Below are 24,463 nucleotides of genomic sequence, written 5' to 3'. Positions count from 1 at the left end.
TTTTTCTAGTATCAGTCCAGAGCCATGACACCAAATGAAGGCCAAGACGCTGATGTGAACTTGCATCTGAGCCCTGTCTTCGGGCATTACCTCCAGGGTTTCCCAAGTTCCAGATTTGTGATCTCTTACTGTAGAGGCTCCCTGGCTATCAGCTCCAAGTTAGTCCTAGAAGTTGGCAGAAACAATACAAATGCCTATATGTGTCCCCCTATTATCCTGGGGGCTATTTCAAGTTTGATTCAGCTTATTATGGCATCAGGAAGCATTCTGTTCTCTTTCCCATTTTCAAGGTCAAGAATTTGATTCCTGATTGTTGAGAAAGGCCAAACTTCTCCTAGGAAGGAAACATCTTTGTTAGAGAAGTCTGTGTCAGATTATTTCATCTGTTAACAGCAGAACCAGAAGATAATGAGGACTATTTGAAACGAACTAGCATTGACAAATGGTATACATTTTTGAACTCATTTCAAAGTACGAACTCTTGTTTCATTTCATTTTCTAAGGCTCTGAGTAACTTACAGACAGTTTAATTGCCTGTATTTGGAATAGAGAATTCCTAAAATGCTGAGCATAATATTTGGATTTAAAGAAAAAGACACCATAATAGAGGCCATTGTTCAAATAAGTACAGACAGGTTCATGTATTTCGAACCTTGGATAAAATATAAAGAAGATCATTGAGCTCTAATTTGAAAGAATTCTATTGAAAGGCTCAGAAAACAATCCAGTACAAGAATATGAGACAGAATTATAATATTTACTGGACAATTGTTTGCTAAGAAGCATATATTTTATATCACTTTTTAACAAGACTGAACTGTCAAATTGTTTAAAATTCCATTGGAAAAAATTGGATTATTATAAAAGTGTTTACTTTTTTACCCTTCCATGTGTATTGAATTACTCATGGAAGACAATCGAAAGAATCTGAGAAATTCTAGTTTTAGCAGCAACTCAGACTGCATTTCAGAACTATTACAGACTGTGTAAATGAACGCGACTTTTCAACATATATTAACATAGCTGCAATACTATTTGGGTGCTATGTAGGCACAAAGAAATGAAAAATTACAGCATTATCAGCAGGAATGATTATTTGGAAGATGATGGGACAAATTAAACATTCTTCTCATGTGTATAATGACCATGCTTGTGTAGGAAAAGAAGGATCATCTTTATCTTGTTTTGCTAAATACCATTAACTCCAGCAGCTATGATTCATAACTGGTGCAAATATATATATCCTTTTAAACCAGCTCTAGAATTATAGAGTTATTGTCTAAGAAGGTATTGTAGTCATATATATTCTAGATCATTCACTGAACATACATCCATGTAAAAGCATATTTAGAACAATGCCAAGCTTCTCTTGGTATTAAAATCACTTTTGATTATTATTATAATACCAAACAGGCATTTCCACCTTCTTTTATATCTGAGTTAGAGAGACATAGATAACATATATGTTTTTTAATTTAAACTTTTTGTTTTCCACTGAGGTATAGTCAATTAACAATATTGCAACAATTTCCAGGGAACAGTAAAGGGACTCATCCACACATATACATGTATCCATTCTCCCCTAAACTCCCCCTCGCCCCATCTAGGCTGCCACATAACACTGAGCAGAATTCCATGTGCTATACAGTATGTCCTTGCTGGTTATCAATTTTAAATATAGCAGTGTAGACACGTCAATCCCAAACTCCATAACTATCCCTTCTCCCCATTCTTCCCCTGGGCAACCATAAGTTCATTCTCTAAGTCTGTGAGTCTCTTTCAGTTTTGTAAGTAAGTTCATTTGTATCATTTCTTTTTAGATTCCACATATAAGGGATGTCACACAATATTTCTGAGTCAGTAAAGTTGAGGTGGGGCAGAGAATGTGCTTTTAACAAACTCCACATGACAATGATGTGGCATTCCTGGAAACCACACTTTGAGAACTACAGCAATAAAGGAATCTGGGTTCAGTTCAGTTCAGTCAAAAAGTCGCAAAAGTCCGACTCTTTGTGACCCCTGAGCTGCAGCACACCAGGCCTCCCTGTCCATCACCAATTCCAAGAGTTCACCCAAATTCATGTCCACTGAGTCCATGATACCATCCAACCATCTCATCCTCTGTCGTCTCCTTCTCCTGCCTTCAATCTTTCCAGCATCAGGGTCTTTTCCAATGAGTCAGCTCTTCGCATCAGGTGGCCAAAGTATTGGAGTTTCACCTTCAATATCAGCCCTTCCAATGAACACCCAGGACTGATCTCTTTTAGGATGGGCTGGTTGGATCTCCTTGCAGTCCAAGGGATTCTCAAGAGTCTTCTCCAACACCACAGTTCAAAAGCAGCAATTTTTTGGTGCTCAGCTTTCTTTATAGTCCAACTCTCCCATCCATACATGACTACTGGAAAAACCATAGTCTTGACTAGATGGACCTTTGTTGGCAAAGTAATGTCTTTGCTTTTCAATATGCTATCTAGGTTGGTCATAACTTTCCTTCCAAGGAGTAAGCGTCTTTTAATTTCATGGCTGCAATCACCATCTGCAGTGATTTTGGAGGCCCCACCCCCCACCAAAAAAAAAGTCAGCCACTGTTTCAATGTTTCCCCATCTATTTCCCATGAAGTGATGGGACCGGATGCCATGATCTTAGTTTTCTGAATGTTGAGCTTTAAGCCAACTTTTTCACTCTCCTCTTTCACTTTCATCAAGAGGCTTTTTAGTTCCTTTTCACTTTCTACCATAAGGATGGTGTCATCTGCATAACTGAGGTTATTGAGGTTATTGATATTTCTCCTGGAAATCTTGATTCCAGATTGTGCTTCTTCCAGCCCAGCATTTCTCATGATGTACTCTGCATAGAAGTTAAATAAGCAGGGTGACAATATACAGCCTTGACATACTTCTTTTCCTATTTGGAACCAGTTTGTTGTTCCATGTCCAGTTCTAACTGTTGCTTCCTGACCTGCATATAGGTTTATCTAGAGGCAGGTCAGGTGGTCTGGTATTCCCATCTCTTTCAGAATTTTCCACAGTTTATTGTGATCCACACAGTCAAAGGCTTTGGCATAGTCAACAAAGCAGAAATAGATGTTTTTCTGGAACTCTCTTGCTTTTTCCATGATCCAGTGGATGTTGGCAAGTTGATCTCTGATTCCTCTGCCTTTTCTAAATCCAGCTTGAACATCTGGAAGTTCAGGTTCACATATTGCTGAAGCCTGGCTTCAGCAATTTGGAGCATTACTTTACTAGTATGTGAGATGAGTGCAATTGTGCGGTAGTTTGAGTATTCTTTGGCAATCTTGATTCCAGCTTGTGCTTCTTCCAGACCAGCATTTCTCATGATGTACTCTGCATGTAAGTTAAATAAGCAGGGTGACAATATACAGCTCTTCCAACAACACAAGAGAAGACTCTACACTGGATATCACCAGATGGTCAACATCAATTCAGATTGATTATATTCTTTGCAGCCAAAGATGGAGAAGCTCTATACAGTCAGCAAAAACAAGACTGGGAGCTGACTGTGGCTCAGATCATGAACTCCTTATTGCCAAATTCAGACTGAAGTTGAAGAAAGTGGAGAAAACCACTAGACCATTCAGGGATAACCTAGATCAAATCCCTTATAATTATACAGTGGAAGTGAGAAATAGATTTAAAGGACTAGATCTGATAGACAGAGTGCCTGATGAACTATGGACAGAGGTTTGTGACATTGTACAGGAATTTGGGTATCAGGGGCTAAAAGCAATTTGAAGAAAAAAAATACATGTGGATCAGGTTGATATTGTGCAAAATGAGATGAAATCTAAACTTTCCCCTAAAGACCCAGCTTCCCTGTGGCCTCTGATCTCCACCAGAGCCCTCTGCCTCCTGTTTTTCCAATTTTCTTTTTTTTACCTCCAGTTCTCAAAAGTGCTTGTAGATCTTGCTTTCTTAATTTACCCTAAAATGTAAATTAATCACAGTAGATATTCCTCTCAGAGAGCTTTCCATTTTGAATCAAAACTGTAACACCAATAAATGAAATTTGAACAATGAAAAGGCATTAAAATTTTTTTCCTTCACTCTCTTGCCTTCATTACACCAGTGACCTAAAAGTCAAATCTCTTCATGGTAATTTCTTATTCAAAGTCTTCAGTAACTGTCCTTCTACAGGCAAATATTAAATGCTTAGCTAGACTTCCAGGCCTTTCATTTCAGTTACTGTATTATTTAACTCTTTAAATTTTCTTTAAATTTTCTAGCTCTTTGGTATACATTCATTGTATTCTCTCAGTCTTTTTCTGAGATCTTATCCTCCATTCTTTTTCTGAGATCTTTGATCTTCATTATCATTACTCTGAATTCTCTTTACTATCTCCACTTCACTTAGTTGTTCTTCTTGGGTTTTGTTTTGTTCCTTTCTACAGTACATATTTATCTGCTGTCTCATTTTGTATGCATGCATGCTAAATCGCTTCAGTCATGTCTGACTCTGTGAGATCCTATGGACTGTAGCCTGCCAGTCTCCTCTGTCCATGGGATTCTACAGGCAAGAATACTACAGTGGGCTGCCATGCCTTCTGCAGAGGATCTTCCCTACCCAGAGATCGAACCCATGTCTCTTATGTCTCTTGGCAGGTCAGTTCTTTACCACTAGTGCCATCTGGGAAACCCCCTCATTTTGTATAACTTTCTGCATTGGTGGTTTCCATTCCACAGGCTGCAGGATTGTAGTTCCTCTTGCTTCTGGTGTCTGCCTCCTGGTTAGTGAGGTTGGTCCAAAAAGTTGTGTAGGCTTCCTGGTGTATGGACTGGTGCCTGCCCACTGGTGAGGGGAGCTAGGTCTTACCCATCTGGTGGGCAGGACTGTGTCAAGAGGCGTGTCTAGAGGTGACTGTGAGCTCAGGATGACTTTAGGCAGTCTGTCTGTTGATGAGTGAGGCTGTGTTCCTGCCCTGTGGGTTGTTTGGTCTGACACGTCCCAGCATTGGAGCCTACAGGCTATTGAGTTGGGCCAGGATTCAGTGCCAAAATGGTGGCCTCTAAGAGAGTTCAAAATGATAAATATCCCTGGGGATTTCTGCCATTGATGTCCTTGTCCCCACAGCCAGCCACAGCCAATCCTTGCCTCCCAGGAGACCCTCCAAGATCTGAAGATGGGTCCTGACCAGGCTCCTATAAAGTCACTGCTCTGCCCTGGGCTCCAGTGCACATGACACCTTGGGTGAGCCCTCCAAGAGTGGAGTCACTGTTTCCCCCAGCCTTGTAGACCTCCTGCACTCAAGCCCCGCTGGCTCCCCAAACCGAATACTCTGGGGGCTCCTCCTCCTGATGCCAGAGCTCCAGGCTGCGGAGCCTGATATGGGGATCAGAACTCTCACTCCTGTTGGAGAACCTCTGTGATAGAATTATTTTCCGGTTTGTGGGTCACCCACCCAGTGGTTATGAGATTTGATTATATTGTGAAAGCACCCCTCCTACCATCTCACTGTGGCTTCTTTTTTGTCTTTGGATGTAGGATAACATATTTGGTAGGTCCCAGTCTTTTTTGTTGGAGAAGGCAATGGCACCCCACTCCAGTACTTTTGCCTGGAAAATCCTGTGGACAGAGGAGCCTGGTGGGCTGCAGTCCATGGGGTCACTAGAGTCGGACACGACTGAGCGACTTCACTTTCACTTTTCACTTTCATGCATTGGAGAAGGAAATGGCAACCCACTCCAGTGTTCTTGCCTGGAGAATCCCAGGGATGGGGAAGCCTGGTGGGCTGCCGTCTCTGGGGTCGCACAGAATTGGACACGACTGAAGCGACTTAGCGGCAGCAGCAGTCTTTTTCGTCAATGGTTGTTTAGCTGTGATTTTGGTGTCTTCATAAAAGGATATGAGCTTAAGCACTTCTACTGTATCATCTTGTCCTTTTCTCCTCCCAGGCCTTCCAACATATGCCATTACCTGCCTGTTCAACTTCATCAACCACTTCTCCCTCCTTCTACTTTGTATAAAACAAAATTGCACTGTTTCAAATCCTGTGAAAATGTCCTATTCTCAGGATCAGCTACATAATTTCCAGGCCCCAGTGAAATATGAAAATGCAAGACACTTTGTACAAAAAGCATTAAAGACTTTCAAGGCAGGAACAACAGAGCTTTTGTTCAAGTGTAGAAGTCTGAACATGGGGTCCTGTGGACTGCAAGTCACACACCCATGAAGCATCCCTGACTACTCTAGAGACATAATCCTTAAGTCCCTGGGCACATGTGTTGAGGCATCACAAAGAGTGAAAAGTTTTTATTTCCTTTTGCTCTGAATTAGTATCTTTAGACTTGAACTTCGAATGTAAGAAAGCTAATAAGCATTGCCAAGCATTTTTTCATTTTCTAGGAAAACGTGAAGTCAGGGAGTACAACCCCTTACTTTGATCATGGCACCACTGACTCTCCTTATACACTGTTATGGTCTTCCCCTTTTTGGTATATTTGGTACTAGTTCCTCATCCAGCAATGCCATTCACCTGCTTCTCATCTGATAATTCCCACTCACATATCAGCTGCTCAGCTCAGGCTGCTCCTGGGCTGGGAGGCTTCTCCCAGTGCTCAGGACACACTGGGCACTTGGAGCAGGCTTGACTTGAGAGGTGGGTTCACTGGGTTTTGATCATGTTCACATGAATATCTTATTCACTAGACTCTAGGCAATTTCAACAATGCCTTCCTCTTTGTACCTGAAAAATCTAATACAATACCTCGATTTTGAGAGGGACTCAAAAATGTTTTTAAATGAAAGGATAGGTGATCACACATTCTAACATTTTTCACTAATTAAAAAATAGTTTCTTGGAAGAAAAATATTTCTGAAGCTGAGTGGCAGCTTAAATGTGACTCAGCCTTCTGGAACTAGTAGATGAGCTTGTCAATCTGCTGCTGGTTACCACAAAAGTAGGACAGTCTGGGGCAAGAATTAAACTCCTTAGTCTCTCAAGCCTAGTCTATGTGGGTGTGGCCCCCAAATCTGTGTTCAGTCTTGCTCAGTGGAGGAATCTAACACATGAGAGAGTCTATGAGAATCATCAAGAATGCCTTTCCTAGACTGATTTCATGTGGGAACTTTTAGTTTTAATTCAAATGTCAGCACTTATCTGAGGCCTACATTCAGTTTTCCAGGGCTGATGATCTGGTCTGTGGTTGATAAGTCATTTGCCTCTCTTCCTCCTTCGTGACTTCTGACTATTCACTGTTGCTCTAGCTTGAGTGGGTGGATAAAAACCTTACACACTGAAATTCAAACCAATAAAGTCTGATTTTTGTAAATGTATGTTTATCTACCAGTTTCACGTACCCCAGGTCTTCATTCCTAGCTACACGTAATATTTGAGTGTTGGCAGGATATCATACTTACTTAGGTATTTTTCTCTGACTTGTATATATATATATATACTCTTCTAGGCATGTTTTGAAAGGTAATTCAAGAAGCTTTTTTTGTTTGTTTTTAATACAATTATTTTAGATATCTTTTAGTGACTGATATATACTTTGTCCTTGGAAACAGTCTAGGATTGAAGGAGCATCTGGTGGGATTTTTCTGGCTGAGCCATAAAGAAAAAGAGTTGGTTGTGTAGTTTCTCAGTCTTTCTCTTTTTACCACTGTTTCATCTCTTGAAGCTGATGGGCTTCCATCCCTCAACGTGCCTCAGCTCTGTGGACATCACAGATGAGCTGGGTCAAATGAGTCTGGGCCTATATCTCAAAAGACAAAGACATCACCAGGTTAGATTCATCATCAGGCAGGTGTATCTGCTACCTGCTCTGAGACCAAATCCTGGCTGCCTAAACCAAGCCACTAGTTATGGAGTGGCAGAGAATACATGTGCAAGTCTGCATTGAACCAGAAACTTATCTCAATAAAATGACTTGGATGTGAATGGTTTTAATTTGATCCTGTTGGGGTGGACTTTTCAGTTCTTTACTCTCAGTTTTGTCACTGACACCATGCATTCCCAATCTGAGCCCTGTTTCCTTGGACAGTTGATTTGTTTAAAAGCCTTGGAAGTTGCTTTTCTAGACTTAGAATTTGAACTCCAAGGTCAGGAGGGAGTTCAAAAGGTTCTATAGTCTATACTCACCTAACACTTGAACCTGCCCTACCATTGCCATACTCAGGGTGTGTATTACCTTTCCCTAAACACTTCCAAGCATGGAAAATTAACTGCTGCTTGAGGTCACCCACTTAATCCTGAGTAGCTGTTTTAGAAATATCTTCCCTTCATAAACCAGATGTCAGCTAAAGTCAACTTGCCCTTTTAGATTTAAATGAAATTGTTTTGAATTCTCATGCCTTATGAGGTAAGCCATTTAGCAACTCTTTCAAACTCTGTTAATCTTTGGCATGTGGGCAAGAGGTTGTTTACAATTGTCCTGGCTGCCTCTGGCTAAAGCCAGACAACTCCATGTATGGCTCCTTGCTTGTCTATGCCTGGTCTCCCTTCTGTTTTCCCTCTGTTTTCCTTTCTATTTCCCTGTGCCTCCACACCAAGCAGCCTCCTTGTTCCTGTTTTGACATTTCCTGTTTCATCTTAAACACAAAGTTGTGTTAAGTGTGTGCACCACACTGTTATAGGAGAATAGGGGCAACTGTTTAGGTTTATAGAGCAGCAGCCAATTTATGATTAAATTATACTCCTGGGCTTCCAAACTTTTCAGCAAGCTTATCACCAGGGACCTTGTTCCCTGGTCACCTTTATCTGTAACTTCCACCTCCCACCATGCTTGGTCCCTTCTCTTAACTCTTCCTCTTTTCTAACATTTTGCTTATATCTCAGATTCCAGTTAACTTCCTCTGTAGAGAAACCTGATGTTGCTTTTGTTCTTCTTCTAGACCTTACTCTTGAGACCTCCTATCCCACACCCAGGTCAGTTTATCAATATGTTTTTCCAAAAAGAGCCTTCTCCCTAAAAGTCTTGTGCCAGATGTTACCCTGTCCCCATGTGATTGCATAAAGCCCAGGTCTGACTCCCTAAAATTACTTCAATCCAGTTCATTACAGCCTGCCCTGTCTTGGCTGACCCCTTGCTCTGAAGTCATTGCTATTAACAGAAAGAACACAGGCTTCAGAATGAAATCACTTTAAAACCCGGAAGTACTCCTCATCAATTTTGTGACACCTTTTCTAGAGCATGTTCCTTAGCTCTGAAATGTTGATAATTATACCTTCTAAAGAATTTGTGTGAGAATTTGACTAGGTAATATACCACATCTGACAGATAGTTAACATCCCAAATTTTTATTTCCCTTTCTTAAAATAAAATAAAATGGAGAAAAGCCTTGAAAATCTCCCAAATCAACAAAACCATTTAAGTTATGTAAGCAAAATTAAATCTAGCTTTATGTTTTATCATAAGCACAGCTTAACTTAGGTTATGTCTTATAAATTCCAAAGATAATCATCAGTTCAGTTCAGTCACTCAGTTGTGTCTGACTTTTGCGACCCCATGAATCGCAGCATGCCAGGCCTCCCTATCCATCACCAACTCCTGGAGTTCACTCAAACTCACGTCCATTGAGTCAGTGATGCCATCCAGCCATCTCATCCTCTGTCGTCCTCTTCTCCTCCTGCCCCCAATCCCTCCCAGCATCAGAGTCTTTTCCAATGAGTCAACTCTTCCCATGAGGTGGCCAAAGTACTGGAGTTTCAGCTTCAGCATCATTCCTTCCAAAGAACACTCAGGACTTATCTCCTTCAGAATGGACTGGTTGGATCTCTTTGCAGTCCAAGGGACTCTCAAGAGTCTTCTCCAACACCACAGTTCAAAAGCATCAATTCTTCTGCGCTCAGCTTTCTTCACAGTCCAACTCTCACATCCATACATGACTGCTGGAAAAACCATAGCCTTGACTAGACGGACCTTTGTTGGCAAAGTAATGTCTCTGCTTTTGAATATGCTATCTAGGTTGGTCATAACTTTCCTTCCAAAGAGTAAGCGTCTTTTAATTTCATGGCTGCAGTCACCACCTGCAGTGATTTTGACTACAAAAATAAAGTCTGACACTGTTTCCCCATCTATTTCCCATGAAGTGATGGGAACAGAAGCCACGATTTTTGTTTTATGAATGTTGAACTTTAAGCCAACTTTTTCACTCTCCACTTTCACTTTCATCAAGAGGCTTTTTAGTTCCTCTTCACTTCTGCCATAAGGGTGGTGTCATCTGCATATCTGAGGTTATTGATACTTCTCCCAGCAATCTTGATTCTAGCTTGTGCTTCTTCCAGCCCAGCATTTCTCATGATGTACTCTGTATCTAAGTTAAATAAGCAGGGTGGCAATATACAGCCTTGATGTACTCCTTTTTCTATTGGGATCAGTCTGTTGTTCCATGTCCAGTTCTGACTGTTGCTTCCTGACCTGCATACAGGTTTCTCAAGAGGCAGATCAGGTGGTCTTGTATTCCTATCTCTTTCAGAATTTTCCACAGTTTATTGTGATCCACACAGTCAAAGGCTTTGGCATAGTCAATAAAGTAGAAGTAGATGTTTTTCTGGAATGTTCTTGCTTTTCAAATGATCCAGCAGCTGTTGGCAATTTGATCTCTGGTTCCTCTGCCCTTTCTAAATCCAGCTTGAATATCTGGAAGTTCATGGTTCACATACTGTTGAAGCCTCACTTGGAGAATTTTGAGCATTTCTTTGCTAGCATGTGAGATGAGTGCAATTGTGTGGTAATTTGTACATTTTTTGGCCATTGCCTTTTTTGGGATTAGAATGTAAACTGACATTTTCCAGTCCTGTGTCCACTGCTGAGTTTTCCAAATTTGCTGGCATACTGAATGCAGCACTTTTATAGCATCATCTTTTAGGGTTTGAAATAGCTCAACTGGAATTTCATCACCTCCACTAGCTTTGTTCGTAGTGATGCTTCCTAAGGCCCACTTGGCTTCACATTCCAGGATGTCTGGCTCTAGGTGAGTGATCACACCATTGCAGTTTTCTGGGTTATGAAGATCTTTTTTGTATAGTTCTTCTAAACTATTTTAAGTTTTAAGTAAAAACTTAAATCAAATTGATTTCATTCTTAATAAAGAGATAAGGTATAGGTACCTCCACACAGAGGCACATAATGTGGGTCAGATTAAGCACGACTGAGCTTTGGATATAGAATGACTTGTGCTGCTCTGGATTACTAGCCCTGCTCTGTTTTAGGTAGGGAAGGCTTTACCTATGGGCCCATCCTTGCCCAGTTCCTCAACCAATCCTGATCAGGTTATCTAGTCAGTTTTACAGCTAGAGCTAGGTTCAGAATCAGGTGTGTTCTGGGTGAATCCAAATTGCAGCCCACCCTTAATGCCTGATTTGTCTTGTTATTTCCTGCATCTCAGCTCTTGTGGGGGGACATCTCCACTTGTCCAGACACACTCATGATAAGATTGATCCAAAATATGACACAAAGGAATGTTACCAACAATGCTTATATACACTCTTCTGCTATGATCATTATCTTTCATGCAGAGATTCTTTCTTCCCCAAGTTCCAAGAAAAGAAAAGGGATGAAATGATCAGAAGCACCGATGTCAGGAAACTATACCAGAGACAGATGTAGCCAGAATAGAAACTCAGATGATAAAAATACACATTTGGTGGAGAGTGGTCACATGGCAGTCCTCCATAAACTCCAAATCACAATACGGAAGAACATCTGACAAGTCCCACTACACTGGACAGGAGGATTGAGGCTGGTGAGAAGGGGCAGAGAGTAACTCATGCATCATTCCACGCTCAAATGACCCTCAGTTCAGTGGGATGTCCAAGGAGGATACAGTCACAAACTGAAGGAAGAACTATTACTAGAGTGGGTTGCCATGCCCTTCTCCAGCAGACCTTCCTGACCCAGGGATCAAATCCACGTTTCTTATGTCTCTTGCATGACAGTCAGGTTCTTTACTGCTAGTGTCACTTGAGAAGCCATGGCACCTTGTAGGTTTGTTAAAGAATTACATTTTACAACAGGTGTCTTTGGGGCTTTCTCTGTCAAAAATACAACAGATCAATTAGAGCAAGACTTGATGGGGGAGAGACCTCACATGGACTCTTTGACTAACAGGTGAAACAAGAATATAAGTAATTCCACGTAAGAGCTTCAAAGATCTCGTGACCACTCACACACAGCATTTTATAGCTGACATGGCTATGTACCTGCCCAGACCATACCAACTGACAGAGTCAAAAGTAAAACCTAAGTATCGGGGTCTCCTGACCCAACAAGCCTCATCATATACTTCCTGACATCAGAGGAATCTCTTATTCTGGAAAGAAAATATCTCTTATAAGAAATCATGAAATTGTCCTTAAAAACATTTTTATCAAAAGGATAAGACCTGCGATGGTGAAACAAGTTCTAAGTGTATAAATAACGTCATCTGACTGTTGTAGGTTGACCACATTCCTGAAGAGTTTGCAGAATGACCCACGACTTCAAATAAACATTTGGTTCTGGCTGCACAGTGTGTAAATGGCTTTAGAGGAAATATTGCTTCAAGAGCACTGAAGAGGCTGGTGATCTCAATCAGCTGGGAATGAGGACCATCCTTGTTGAAAGAGCAGAGAACCAGGTCAATGTTTATGAAAGAGCCCTTCCCATTGAGTGAGATAGGACAGGCAGCCTTCACTGGGAGGATGCTCCCATGAGTGAAGGGCTACTCCTCGTTCATCAGGGAGACCTGAGCAGGGATCAGTGTCCATAGGGGAGGGCGGGAAGGAGCTGTCAGGACTTTTCAGGTCAGTAACTAAAGCTGTAGGCGCTGGCAGGCACGTGGGAACCTGGGAGGCAACAAGTTGAGGTGAGAAGTGCATTGCACAAGGATTCAGAAGTCTTGGGTTCCATCCCTAGCTTTGCCCCTGGCCGTCCCTGTCATGTCACTTTGAGCTACTTACTCCACCTAAGAGATGAGTTTCAGCTTCCTTCTCTGTAAAAGGAGAGGGTAGCACAACACCTTTTGGGACACTTAAAATTCTGTTGTCCAGGGGTCCTGCTCAAACACTGACAGTCATGGTTCCCAACCAGAGGCAATGTGGTCCCCTGGGGAATATTGGCAATATCACCACTGGTTGTCACACAGAAGCAAATGTGCTACCACTACGGGCCCCTGGTGGGCACAGGACTGGACAGCTAAACTCCAAAGGACAGAGCCCCACAAGCAAGAGTTATGCAGCCCCTATCTCAACAGTGCCAGGGCTGGAAAACATGAACTGAGAGGACAATATAATGATAAACTTGTTTCAGCCACTTAATGTCATGATGCCAGAACTTTTGACTTTTAAAGTGAATCTGAACATTTAATTTTTTATTTAAAATACCCCGAATTTAAAATATAACAACATGTAATTTTTTTTTTTTTTTCTGAAACACTCAGGCAGCCACATAAAATGGGCCTTCAGGACAAATCCTGTCTGCAGGCTGTCAATTTGTGAAATCTCATTTGGCCACCTACTGTCCAAGTAATTAGAACAGCTTAGCTGAAAGCATGGATTCTTTCATCTGTATCTGGTTATTTGAGCCAGAGTTGAGCAGGTCAGTGTTAATCCACATATGTGCTCACACACACGTGTGCGTGATACTGTGGCAAAAACACTAAGTGAAATTATCCAGAGACGTGCACCACCTGTGAACCTGGTGCAGGGATCATGAAATTCCTTGAATAGCAGGGTGTCCCAGGTGACTGCCTCTCCCGGTTGTCACAGTATCCTAGGACCCTGGAGCTGGAAGGAACTTTAGAAAACACCTGCTGAGCAGTCAGACCCAGAGAAGTGGTGTGACTTTGCCTTTGAACTCATGGTTAACCAGTGGTGGGGAATGGGGCTTAAAGCCAGCTATCCTGACACCCTTCCCCGAGCTTTCTGAAGAAAGTGATAGGGAGGAAGGTGGGGAGAGCGCAGATGTGTCTCTCTACCCCCACTCTTACAGATGTGGTCTACCCGCGCCTGGCCTTCCAGATGTGCCTGAGCAACACCAGATGTGATCCGAGGATTCAGGGAGAGGGGATATGAAAGTGCTTGGGAGCCTGTAAATGGTTACCCTGTCTCTCAAATAAATGTAAGACTGGTGCCAGTATTAACTTGTCTCTGATGTGTGACCGCAGGCATCTCTCTGGCCACCAGCAAGTCGAGCGCCTGATGGTTGTCCCAGTGCAGCCTCAACCCATCATGACACTCTACCCTTCCTAGAAAAACCATACAGAAACGGATCAGCACCACGAGTGTGGTGCCAAGAGGCAGTGGTTTTGCTGCGCCCTTAGGATGGAAAATGCAGGTAAGTTGATGTAACTTATTAATGGGAGCTAATGGCATTAGAAGAGAACTCTCCATGATCAACCCTGGTTCAGACACTAAAAGCCCTTCCCAGGCCTTCTCCAAACCACTGCCTGCTTTCCTGTCTGAGACCTTGTTCCCTTACTTTACCATCTCCTGCTGGCGCCTTTCCCCTCTCCTGCTTATCTAAGCCTCCACCTCTCACAATAGGACACCAGGGTTTTGTGACTGTGAGACTTTGCTCCAGTGCAGAATATGCCCTTCTGTCCCACAGCTGAATCTCCCGTCTCACGCCAGGTCAGGGTCCGACCACCCCTTCTGCTTTGATGCTGGCCAAGCCAACTGTGGTCCAGCTCTAAGTTCTTAGCATCTGTTCCATCTTTGCTGAGCACGCTCATTGTGATTCCATGGGAGAGAGGCCCAGGTTTGTTCATCAACATTCAGAGTTCTTTCCCTCCTTACATATTGTGCTTATTTAGGGCTAAAATATCTCCCAAGACCACTGTGAATATGATTATTGAATATGGCTCTTGGTTGTGCTGTCTGTGTGAGTGAGTCAGAACATGCTGGGGTGGCAGCTGCTGCTCCGCTGGGTTTTAAGTTTTTAGTGTAATGATAGAGTTTCCAGTTACTTACCACTAAGGGAGCAGCATTAGAAAGTTTGCAGCTGAGTTAGCTCTCACTGTTTTTTTCTTTTAATAAAAGATTTCTTTTTTTTAAAGACAGTTCTAAGTACACAGCAAAATTGAGAGAAAGGTACAGTTTCCCATATACTGCCTGCATCCACACACACATGGCCCCCCTGTTATCAATATTCCCCACCAGAGTGCTCCACTTGTTACAACTGATGAACCTATATCGACACAACATCAACACCCAAGTCCAGGGTTGACACCAAGTTTCACTCTTTATGTTGTACATTCTACAAATTTGGACAAAGGTATCCACCACAGTAGTATCATTCAGAGTATTTCTACTGCCCTAAAAATCCTCTATGCTCCACTCATTTACCCCTCCTCCCACCCTAGGTCCTGGTAACCACTTTTATTTTTACCATATTCATAGTTTCGCCTTTTCCAGAATGTGACATAGTTGGAATCAAACTATATGTAGCCACTTTAGCTTGGCTTTTTTTCACTTATTAATATGCTTTTAAGTTTCCTTCCTGTCTTTTCATGGTCAGATAGTTTATCTCCTTTTAGTATTAAATAATATTCCATTGTCTGGATGTACCACAGTTTATCTATCCATTCATCTATTGGAGGATATCTAGGTTGCTTCTAAGTTTGGGCAATTATAAATAAAGCTACTATAAACATCCATGTGCAAATTTTTGTGTGAATAAGTTTTCAGCTTCTTTGGGTAAATACTAAGCAGTGGATTCAATGAACCATATAATAAGGGTTTGTCTAGTTTTGTAAAAAACCACTAAATTGCCTTCCACTAAATTGTCATTTTGAATTTCCATTATTTAATATTTCCACCAGGAATAACTGAGAATTCCTATTGTTCCACATCTTCACCAGCATTTGGTATTGTCTATGTTCTATACTTTGGCTATTCTAATAAGGGTGTAGTGGTATCTTCTTGTTTTGATACGCATTTTTCTAATGACATATACAGTGAAGCACCTTTTCATATGCTTATTTGCCATCTATATATGTTAAGGTATTTAGACTATTTTTTTTTTACATTGGGTAGTTTGCTTCTGGTTAAGTTTTAAGAATTCTTTTTATATTTTGGATAAAAGTCCTTTATCAGATGTTTCTTTTGTAAGTCCGTGGCTTGTCTTCTCATTTTCTTGACATAATTTTGATTGGAATTACATTGAACCTATAGATCAAGCTGGGGAGAACTTATATCTTGACAATATTGAGTATTCCTATTCATGGGCATGAAATATCTGTATTTATTTAGTATTTTATTTTATCAGAGTTTTAAAGTTTGCTCATCCGGGTCTTGTGTATATTTGTTATATTTACACCTGAATATTTCATTTGGGGGGCTGCTAATGTAGATGGTATTGAGCTTTTAATTTCAAATTCCATTTGTTCATTGCTGTTATATAGGAAAGCATTTGACTTTTGTATATTAACTTTGCATCTTTCAACTTTGCTATGATTGGTTATTAGTTTCAAGATTTCTTTGTTGATTATTTCAGATTACCTACATAAAATATCATATCATCTGTGAATGAGGATGCTTTTGTTTTTGTTACCAATAAGTATACATTTTATTCCCTTTTCTTGTCTTATTGCATTAGCAGGAACTTCCAGTATGATGTTGAAAAGGCGATGTTGAAACAGGAGACATCTTGCCTTATCCTAGTCAAAAAGATTTGAGTTTCTTGCTACTAAGTGTGATGTTAACTTTGTGTTTATTATATATATTCATTATCAAGTTGAATATCCTCTCTACTCCAAGTTTGCTAAGTCAGTTCAGTTAGTTCAGTCATTCAGTCATGTCCGACTCTTTATGACCCCATGAATCACAGCATGCCAGGCCTCTCTGTCCATCACCAACTCCCAGAGTTCACTTAAACTCACGTCCATTGAGTCAGTGATGCCATCCAGCCATCTCATCCTCTGTCGTCCCCTTCTCCTCCTGCCCCCAATCCCTCCCAGCATCAGAGTCTTTTCCAATGAGTTAACTCTTCGCAAGAGGTGGCCAAAGTCCTGGAGTTTCAGCTTCAGCATCATTCCTTCCAAAGAGCACCCAGGACTGATCTCCTTTAGAATGGACTGGTTGGATCTTCTTGCAGTCCAAGGGACTCTCAAGAGTCTTCTCCAACACCACACTTCAAAAGCATCAATTCTTCATCACTCAGCTTTCTTCACAGTTCAACTCTCACATCCATACATGACCACTAGAAAAACCATAGCCTTGACTAGACAGACCTTTGTTGGCAAAGGAATGTCTCTGCTTTTGAATATGCTATCTAGGTTGGTCATAACTTTCCTTCCAAGGAGTAAGCGTCTTTTAATTTCATGGCTGCAGTCACCATCTGCAGTGATTTTGGAGCCCCCAAAAATAAAGTCTGACACTGTTTCCACTGTTTCCCCATCTATTTCCCATGAAGTGGTGGGACTGGATGCCATGATCTTCATTTTCTGAATGTTGCTAAGAGTTTTCATTAAAAACGGGTGTTGGATTTTATCAAAGGCTTATGCTATTGATATGATTAATGTTGATATCAACAACCTATTAATTTTTAAAATATTAAACCTGTTTACATACTTGGGGTAAATCCCACTTAGTTGTTGTGTTTAATTCTCTTCATACCTTTTTGTATTTGATTTGCTAAATTTTTGAGGATTTTTTCATCTATGCCATGAAAGATGTATGTAGATTTCTCTTATTGTCTTTGGTTTTGGTATCAGGGTAATGTTGGCATCATGAATGAATTAGGAAGCATTCCTTCTATTTCTTTCTCTGAAAGAGATAGTATACAACTGGCATTATTTCTTCCTTGAATATTTGGTAGGATTTACTAGTGAACCCATCTGGGCCTGGTGCTTTTGTTTTGAAAAAATCATTAGTTATTGATTCAATTTCTCAAATAAAGAGTGGACTATTCAAATTGTCTATTTCTTTTTGTGTTAGTTTTGGCAAATTGTGTCTTTCAGGGAATTGGTCCATTTCATATATGCTATCATACTTGTGGATATAGAATTGTTCATGTTAATAGTATTCTTTTATTGTCCTTTTAATAGCCACAGGATTGGTAAGGATATCCCTATTTTAATTTCAGATAAGAGTAGGTTGTATCCTCCTTTTTTCAAATCCTGACTAGAAAAATTGATTTCATTGATCTTATCAAAGAACCATATTATTTAATTTTATTCTCTATTGGTTCTCTTTTTCATTTTAATTGATTTCTGCCATAATTCTTATTAGTTCTTTACCTTTGGTTATCTTGGACTTCATTATTTTATTTTTATTAGAGAATAACTGTTTTACAATGTTGTGTTGGTTTCTATCATACAACAATGTGAATCAGCTCTAAGAATACATATATCCCTTCACTCTTTCAGATTTCATTCCAATCCCAAAGAAGGGCAATGCCAAACAATGTTCAAACTACTGCACAATTGCACTCATTTCATGTGCTAGCAAAGTAATGCTCAAAATCCTCCAATCTAGGATTCAAACAGTACATGAACCAAGAACTTCCAGATGTATAAGCTGGATTTAGAAAAGGCAGAGAACCAGAGATCTACTTGCCAACATCCACTGGATCATAGAAAAAAGCAAAACAATTCCAGAAAAACATCTACTTCTGCAAAATCCTTTAACTGTGTGAATCACAACAAACAGTGGAAAATTCTTCAAGAGATGGGAATATCAGACCACCTTACCTGTGTCCTGCAAAACCTGTATGCAGCTCAAGAAGCAACAGTTAGAACTGGACATGGAACAATGGACTGGTTCCAAATTGGGACAGGAGTGCATCAAAACTGTATATTGTCATCCTGCTTATTTAACTTATATGCAAAGTACATCATGCAAAATGCTGGGCTGGATGAAGCACAAGCTGGAATCAAAATTGCCAGGAGGAACTATCAATAACTTCAGATACTCAGATGACACTTCCCTTATGGCAGAAAGAGAAGAAGAACTAAAGGGCCTCTTGATGAAAGTGAAAGAGGAGAGTGAAAACAACCGGCTTAAAACTCAACATTCAAAAAATGAAGATCATGGCATCCAGTCCCATCACTTCATGGCAAATAGATGGATAAACAAATGGAGACAGTTACATACTTTTATTTTGGGGAGCTACAAAACCACTGCAGATGGTGACTGGTGCCATGAAATTAAAAGATACTTGCTCCTTGGGAAAAAAGCTATGACCAACTTAGAGTATTAAAAAGCAGAGGCATTACTTTGCCAATGAAGGTCCATATAGTAAAATCTATGGTTTTTCTAGTAGTCATGTATGGATGTGAAAGTTGGACCATAAAGAAGGCTGAGTGCCAAAGAACTGATGCTTTTGAACTGTGGTGTTGGAGAAGACGCTTTAGAGTCCCTTGGACTGCAAGGACATCAAACCAATCAATCCTAAAGGAGATCAGCCTTGAATATTCATTGGAAGGACTGATGCTGGAGCTTAAGCTCCAATGCTTTGGCCACCTGATGCGAAGGGCTGACTCATTAGAAAAGACCCTGATGCTGGGAAAGATTGAAGGCAGGAGGAGAAGGGGATGGCAGAGGGCAAGATGGTTGGATGGCATCACTGACTCAATGGACATGCGTTTGAGTAGATTCCGGGAGATGGTGAAGGACAGGAAATCCTTCAAAATCCATAGTATCACAAAGAGTTGGACACAACTGAGCAACTGAACAACAACAGCAACAAACGTGAGAACTTTGGCTTCCCAAGTGGCTCAGTGGTAGAGAACCCACTTGCCAAGCAGGAGATGCAGGTTCAATCCCTGGGTCAGGAAGATACCCTGGAGAAGGAAATGGCAACTTACTCTAGTATTCTTGCCTGTGATATCCCATGGACAGGGGAGCCTGGTAGGCTATAGCCCTTGGGGTCACAAAAGAGTTGGACATCAGTTCTATGAACTTCCCTCTAAGCACTTCAGCTTTTGCTGAAACCCATAAATTTTGCTGTGTTTAGTTTCTTCTTCTTTTTTTTTTTCTTAGTAGTCCTGAGGAAACCTTAGACTTCAGGAAATGTACTGCTGAGGAGTTGAGTCCTGGGATGATAAACCTTTTGGATAATGACTGAATCTTTCCAAAAAGTAGGTTTTGTATTCAATGGTAGAGGAATAAAAAAAAATGGTGTTATAGCTTGGAGAGAAAAATGAGACTTGGGACAAGAAGTGAGGAGGTTAGGAACTCCTATAAGTGGCTATACTGGTAAAGAATCTGGCTGCAATGCAGGAGACCCCAGTTCAATCCCTGGTTTGGAAAGATCCTCTGGAGGAGGACATGGCAACCCACTCCCGTATTCTTGTCTGGAGAATCCCATGGACAGAGGAGCCTGGTAGGCTACAGCCCATGGGGTTGCAAAGAGTCGGACACAACTGAGTGACTAAGCACAGCACAAGGCATTGGTGGCTATATGATATTGGGTATAAGGAATTAAATTTGGGGGTTTTATTTTAGATTATGGAAATACTAAGTGCTTGGTCAAATTTTTTTTTCTGCAAGAATCACAATTCTTTTTTGTTTTTCTAGTGCTTAAGAACAGCCAGTGACATGTCTATAATTGTGAGATGGCAGTAATGAAGGACATGACACAATTAAAAATAGAACTAGCATATGATAGTCCAAAAACCCCACTTGGGGTATTTATCCAAAAGAACTGAAATAAGGATCTCAAAGAGGTATTTGTATTCCCATGTTCATTGCAGTATTATTCACAGTAACCAAGATATTGTGACAACCTAAATGTCCATTGACAAATGGATGGTTAAAGAAAATGTGATAAAATAAATAAGAATATTCAGCCTTGTAAAAGAAGGATATCTTACCATTTACAGCAAGTCGGATAGATCTGGAGGAGACTATACTAAGTGAAGTAAGTCTAACACAGAAAGACAAATACTGTATGATCTCACTTATATGGACAGGTAAGTCACTTAGTTGTGTCCAACTCTTTGTGACCCCATGGACTATAGAGTCCATGGAGTTCTCCAGGCCAGAATACTGGAGTGGGTAGCCTTTCCTTTTTCCAGGGGCTCTTCCCAATCCAGGGATGGAACCCAGATCTCCCGCATTGCAGGTGGATTCTTTATCAGCTGAGCCACCAGGGAATTCCAAGTATACTGGAGTGGGTAGCCTATCCCTTCTTCAGTGGATCTTCCCGACCCAGGAATCAGACTGGGGTCTTCTGCATTGCAGGCAGATTCTTTACCAGCTGAGCTACTATATGTATGGGTTTGGCCAAAAAATTTACCAGGTTTTTCTGTATCATCTTACAGAAAAGTCTGAAAGAACTTTTTGGTTAACCCAATATAATCTAAAACAGTCAAACTCATAGAAGCACAGGGCACACTGGTGATTGCCAGGTGTTGTCACTATGGGGATACGGGGAATATTACAAAGTGTACAAAGTTGCAGTTATATACCATAAATCAGTTCAGTAGGCCTGCCACACAGCATAGTGCCTACAGATAGCAATACTGTACTTATACTTAAAATTCTCTAAGAGGGTAGAACTTACGTTAAGTGTTCTATAACAAAATAATAATAATAAGTTATTATTATTATGAAAAGGGAACGGGAGAAAACTTTGGGAGGTTATGGATATGTGTCTATTGGTGATAGTGCTGGTTTCATGGTGAATACTTATCCTCAAACTCAGAAAGTTGCATATTACTGAATATGTGTAGCTTTTACACATCAATCATACCACAACAAAGTGATTTTAAAAAAAAAGACTGAAATGACAAAACTGTCAATAGAAGTCAGGGCTATCTCAAGTTCGGCCACCACCTGCTTGAGCATCCCCTGTTCTGTGGAAGCCTTTGAAGAGCTGGCAGTGACGCATCAAGAAGGAGAGATGAGAACCGTATACCTCAAGTGAGTACCAATCAGTGATGATCCAGAAATAAACATAGACTAAGTCATTTCTTTTCTTTCTTAAATATAGCACAGGAAGGTGATTCTTAATGGGTAGAAAAATCTGATTATTTATGGAAAGGGCACTGCTGCCTTCAAAATATAATAACCTATTTTCTTTGCCCGTTATAGTTGGAGACATTCCATTTGATTTGCGGTTTTTTTAATGAACAAACATATGTCTTAACTAGCAGCCAAGTAAGAAGTGCTTGGTGACTCTTTAATCACAGCAATTGCAGAGTTACTTCTTTCCCCTAATTTCTGTTTCTATGAACAATTTACAGAGTTGTGCAATGTGCGGATGACACATGGAAATAGAAGTATTACTTTTATGAAGACCATGTTGTTTGTTGCCTGTAAATTGTCTCCATATGACTCGGAGCAAGAGTATTCCTTTATACTGTTTTCAACCAGGAAGAGCTACCTGAAATCATTTCCACCGACTATTCAGTGGAGCTTATTTTGTGTCCTTCTCCACCCTGTTACCCAAGTGGACTATATCGGTTTATTGTTTCTTCTTAAGGAAAAATTCCACTGGGATACAGAAGAGTTTAGAAATCTTATGATGAAAGGTAGGGGAAGAAAATACAAAAGCTGTTTGGAAGAAATCTGGAGCATCTTAAAAATCACTGTAATTAAAACACAATTTTTAATTATTCCAAAGGGAGAAAAATTGCAAGAAACGGTCAAAAATGCTAAGTGCTTACCAGTGCTTTGCCATATTAGTTCAAATTGACTTGGACAGTTACAATATCTCCAGATGAACTGAAAATTATTTGGAAGGCTTAAAACAAAAGAAAATGCGACATAATTGGGTGGAAAAGCAGTGGGTTTGGAGTTACTGGAGTATGGTTGGTTCTGCCATTGACTAACCGATTGAACTTTGGCAATTCATGGAACTCCTCTGTGACTCAAATTTTGAAACTGCAAAACAGGATACCACCACTTAACCCTGGGTTAAAAGAATGTGTGTAAAGACGGTGTTTTGTCTTAAAATGCTACTCTCCACACCCTCTACTTGTCTGTTTCTCTTCTCTCCATCCAGCAGTATACAACTGCTTGCCTAACTACACTACACCACTCCAAGACACCTGTTTCATTTTTTATATTCAAATTTTTCCTTAGCATAAGTCTCCAAATTTATAAATTTTGGCTTTCTTAATATTTCCTAAAGATAGCATTCAATGTCATATTTAAAATTAACCCATTAGTATACTTATGTTAAGCGTTTCTTCAAATTACTTTGCAAATTAAGAAAAAGTACTGGAGAAGGGGATGGCAACCCACTCCAGTATTCTTGCCTGGAGAACCCCCATGGACAGAGGAGCCTGGTGGGCTACAGTCCATAGGGTTGCAAGAGTCAGACACTACTGAGCAACTAACACACATTCCTCTTGTTACCCCTTGCTTTTTGGTTACCACTGCATCTCTTTGTCCCCTCCTACTAGCTAAACCATTCACTTTCTGATTCTTGACACAGGTGAAGTAGTCAAACATAAGGCAGCTTATTGAGGTGTTATGATAAAATCAGTCACTTCTGTAAGGGTTGAGAGAGTCTCCCAGTTGTTTGGGAATAACTAAGTATGTCTCAGCAATTCTCAAACTTTACTGTGTATTAGAGTCATCTGGAAAACAAGTAAAAAATGAAAATTTCTGAAACCTTCTTTAGAAAATTTTGACTCAAAGTTTAGGTAGGGGACCAGGAATCTGCATTTTTATCAAGTACCCCAGCTGACTCTGATGCAGGTGACCCATCATTAGTGTTCTAGAAGTGCTGTTAGAGATTATTTAGGCACTTCTAGAGCAAACTGGAATCTACCCTTGTGGCTTAGATGGTAAAGGGTCCACCTGCAATGTAGGAGACCTGGGTTCAATCCCTGGGTGGGGAAAATCCCCTGGAGGAGGGCATGGCAGTCCACTCCAGTATTCTTGCCTGGAGAATCCCATGGAAGAGAAGCCTAGTGGGCTACAGACCATGGGGTTACAATGAGTCAGACATGACTTGAGCATGCCTGCACATTTGCAAATAGGATTTTTTAATATTAAAAAATGTGATGACATATGTTATCAGAGCACTGATCCAAGTTTGGATGATAGTTTGTTCACTTGATACCTGTGTGTCTTAGATAAGTTAGTTAGTCTTACTTTTCTAATATGTGACATGAGAACACCATTAGCCACTTGAAGGAGGTACTGTAGGGTTGAAATACATGTTTTTTAAAAACAGTCATGAAAAGGATAATAGAAATGTTAATAATAATCTCTTCATTAATTATCACTTCAAGAACTAGATTATTCAACTAAATAAAGAAAAGCTAAGGTCAGATTTTCAGTAAGTTTCTTTCCCACAAACTAGTATTTTTACTTATGCGAATCACTGCAGACGGTGATTGCAGCCATGAAATTTAAACATGCTTACTCTTTGGAAGGAAAATTATGACCAATCTAGATAGTATATTGAAAAGCAGAGACATTACTTTGCCAACAAAGGTCCATGTAGTCAAGGATATGGTTTTTCCAGTGGTCATGTATAGATGTGAGAGTTGGACTGTGAAGAAAGCTGAGTGCCGAAGAATTGATGCTTTTGAACTGTGGTGTTGGAGAAGACTCTTGAGAGT

This window comes from Bos mutus, chromosome 5, assembly GCF_027580195.1.
Source record: "Bos mutus isolate GX-2022 chromosome 5, NWIPB_WYAK_1.1, whole genome shotgun sequence".
Lineage (NCBI taxonomy): Eukaryota > Metazoa > Chordata > Mammalia > Artiodactyla > Bovidae > Bos > Bos mutus.
The sequence above is the reverse complement of the archived record's forward strand: the minus strand, read 5'-3'. Positions refer to the sequence as shown.